The 3824-nt window shown below is 41.3% G+C and overlaps 1 pseudogene; it reads left to right on the forward strand.

Annotated features, from left to right (window-relative positions):
- The first annotated feature begins 2175 nt into the window (after positions 1 to 2175).
- On the forward strand, positions 2176 to 2294 carry LOC111747194 (annotated as a pseudogene).
- Positions 2295 to 3824: the final 1530 nt, after the last annotated feature.

Consider the following 3824-nt stretch of genomic DNA (forward strand, 5'->3'; position numbering starts at 1 on the left):
GTCGTCATCTTTTAAGTCCCAAAGCGAATTGGCTCATGGCACTACAGACAGCACCTTAAGAAGAAATAAAAAACAAAGATGTGTGGAAGGAGTTTGTCCCGGTCCTCAAGGAACACACAGTTCTTAACAGGCCTGCAGAGGCTGGCAGGAACATGGCTAATGGCTTTTCAAATCTCCTTTCTCCAAATCTCCAAAGCCTTGAAGCTAAAAACTGTCCTCTCCGTGAAAACCCAGGTGTGAACACAGCCGGGTCCCTGAAGCATTGTGACGTTTCATTTTTTTGCACAGCAGAGCTGAGCCAAGAGTAACTTCCAGTCCCATTACATACTTGCTCTACAAGTGGAGGAAGACATGCTCATTTGATAGCTGGGGAGTGACCCTTATAGGGTCCCTGGGGACCCAGTATCAGTGGCGCTCACTGTTTCCTCTTCCCTGGATGCAACAATATATTAAGAGAGAGAGAAAAAAAGGAGGTTGGCTCTTTTCATGATTTTCCTTTTTAATTTTTGTTGAAAATGGAACTGTGTTCTCTTGATCCTTCAAACAAATGGAGGGGAAGTGGAAGCCCAAAAGTTTCTCTTAGGTTCCCCAGAGAGGGAGGCTGTGTTTGTAGTGTGATGCGGGAAAAGTCCTTGTATATCTGCTGCATTGTCACGTCTACCAGAGTGATTTGCAGTAGGAAGTGTGGGATGAATACAGCATCTACATAAGAGAAAGTGATGGAGCCACAGCCTTTGAATCAAAGATCTCAATTTACCTTCATCTCTAAGACGTGCTTCCCCTGACCTCCACCACTCCCTCATCTTTATCAGATGATGAAAGAAACACAAGAATACTCTCTGAACTTGACCCAAGCAGAAAGTCCAGCCAGAAATCCTTGCTCTTTAGAATGCACTTGGGCAGGGAGGGTGAGAGGAGGAGGGTGCTTAGAAGAACATTCCAGAGATCACAGAGGCAATGTGAAGGAGTTTTTCCTAAAGCTTCTGGCATCATACCTGGAGAATCATTTTAAACTAATATTTGAAATATGCACTGTGAGTTGTTTCACAGGGCAGATCTTAAACAAATGGTCTTTGGAAGGAAAATGAAGATATATATAATAAGACACATCTAAAAGGATTACAAGGATACTTCTTGAATTTTAGCAACTCATCATATTAAGATACTGGCAAATAATTTTTTGTTTCTTCTTCTAGAAAGCAGTAATAATGAAACCGGTCTCCAACCCATGTCAGATGAGGGGATGGATGAGGTAAAATCTATTAATCATTCTGGACTTGCAGAAGCGACAGCTGTGTCATTTGCCATTGTTGAAGAACAGCTCCCCTCCTAACCTGCAGCAAATTTAGTGAAGAAAACAGCTTCACCTGGAATGGCAGGTTATCTGAGTCAGAAGACTTTAAAATTTTTAGCTGTGGTTTTGCAAGACTGCATACATAGAGCATTGAGTTAGCTTCTCACTCCCAAAAAACCAATGGAAAATAAAATATGAAATCCCCAGCAATAGCAAAGTCTTTATAGAAAGAAAAAGCAAAAATCAAAGCAAGGTGATGCGGAGCCTTAGATACAGATAATTACAATGCCAGCCTCCCAGGGGACATGCGATAAACATTCATGGAATACAATGATGCATCTCTGTGAAGCAAGCCCTTCAGAAGTCACTCGGAGCCGCTACCTGAAAACACAGGTGATTTTGTGGATTTTAAAGAGTTCACCTTTGCGAAAACTCTGTGTGCCTCTACGCTGCTAATCCCCTTACCTTCCTACAGGGACACTTTACTTTTGACCTCAGGTCTATGTAATCAAATGCTTCACATTATTCAGACTGTTAGTTCTCTGACCCAAGGGCTTGGCCACCACTATGCTATCTCCAGCAAGTTTTTAGACAGGCTACTATCTAATGTGGCTACTATCACTGCTTCTCCTTGGGAGACTAGAAGAAAGGTATAAGATTAATACGTGAACTTACCAGGAAGATTCTTCAAAACGACCTGTACAAAATACTGCCTAAAAATATGCATCTTTCCAATATGGTCCATTAAAACTCTATGGAGAAAAGGAGGGTTTCCTGGATGGTGGTATGAGGAACCCAGTGAAATCTTAGCCCCAGAGAGACATCTATTAAACTGGAAAAAAAACAAAACAAAACAAAACAAAACAAAACAAAACAAAAAAACCATGGACCATACCACCCTGAACATCCCTGATCTTGTCTGATCTCGGAAGCTAAGCAGGGTCAGGCCTGGTTATTACTTGGATGGAAGACCACCTAGGAATACCAGGTGCTGTAGGCATAAAATAAACAAACAAACAAACAAATAAACTGGTAAAAATCAGCAAAGACAATCATTCAAAATCTCTGGAGCTTGACCAAAGGGCTTACAATAATTTAAGAAAGATTTATTCAACAAATTGACAGAAATTCAGTAGGAATAGCAAAGGCATGGTAGCACTCATCCCACTGACCAGATACACATGTGGAAGATCGTTCCTGTGAGCTTGACAGCCAAGTGGCAGCTCCCATCTCCCCGGCCCCACGCAGAAGACCTATCCTGGGTGGGTGGCCAGGCGGTGCTGCCATTTACCCCACTCCAAACTCCTGTTCAGTATGGAGAAGCTGAGTGGGGCAGCTGGTGAGGAAAGTCCCTCCTTATCCCATAGCCCCGTGTTGTGAGAGTGATTTCAAGTAGATATTCCAAGTGGTAGCTCCCATCTTCCCCAGATCCTGCTGTAGAAAGCTGTTCTAGGCCAGCTGAGCTACCCGTCAACATTGGCAGATCCCATTTCCCCTGACTCTGCTGCAGAGCAGCAGTCCCCAACCGTTTTGGCACCAGAGACCAGTGCTCCTATGAGAATCTAATGCCTGATGATCTGAGGTGGAGCTGAGGCCGTGATGCTAGCGCTAGGGAACAACTGCAAATACAGATGAAGCTTCACTTGCTTGACCACCACTCACTTCCTGCTGCGCAGCCCCGTTCCTAACAGGCCACGGACTGGACCAGTACCATCCATGGCCCGGAGTCGGAGACCTCCGCTACAGGGACCTATTCTTGGGGAAGTGGTAGCAGCTGGTGATGATGTTTGTACAATATTGTGAATGTAATTAATATATTCGCAAGTTTTATAATATGTTTTTTTTATTGGTAAAATATACATAACAAAAATGACCATTTAAATCACTTTTAAGTGTGCACTTCAGTGGCATTAAAAAAAACGAAAACAAAAAAACCTCTATGAGACATTTGGGTTTTCTGTTTTGTTTAGAGAGAAAGAATCAATGTGGTTGATTTAGTACAGAAAAACATTTAAGAGTGAGTATCATATAAGTCATTTAATGATCAAAGCCTATATTTACCCTCTAAAACTATGGAACAGTGTTCATTCATCAAAACTTTGTAGTATTTGCCAACCATTATTTTCCAATTTGAAATTTAAAAGGGGAGGGGACCAAAAAACTTTATTTACTCATTCAATGAATGTTTATTGAGCAACTGTTGTGTGATAGGCACTGGGCTGGCATGCTGTGGAGATACAAGAATGAGCACTACAAATATATCCTAAATGATCTTGAGAGGCTACTATATTAAAGGCTATTGATTTAAGTACCCTAATAAATAACAATACATCAGTTATATAGAAAGTTCCCAAATTATAAGCAGAATAATTATGTTCTTCTTGAGGCAATGATTCTAGAATTCTGCTCATGTAAATTAACTATGTATAATCTTAACAACTATTAAAACTATTTTTTAAATGCCTTTAGGGGTATTGGTAGAGGTTGACAATCTAGACACCTCAATTTTAAATGTCTTCCCTAGCATTAG

Source organism: Pteropus vampyrus, unplaced genomic scaffold (assembly GCF_000151845.1).
Source record: "Pteropus vampyrus isolate Shadow unplaced genomic scaffold, Pvam_2.0 Scaffold213, whole genome shotgun sequence".
Lineage (NCBI taxonomy): Eukaryota > Metazoa > Chordata > Mammalia > Chiroptera > Pteropodidae > Pteropus > Pteropus vampyrus.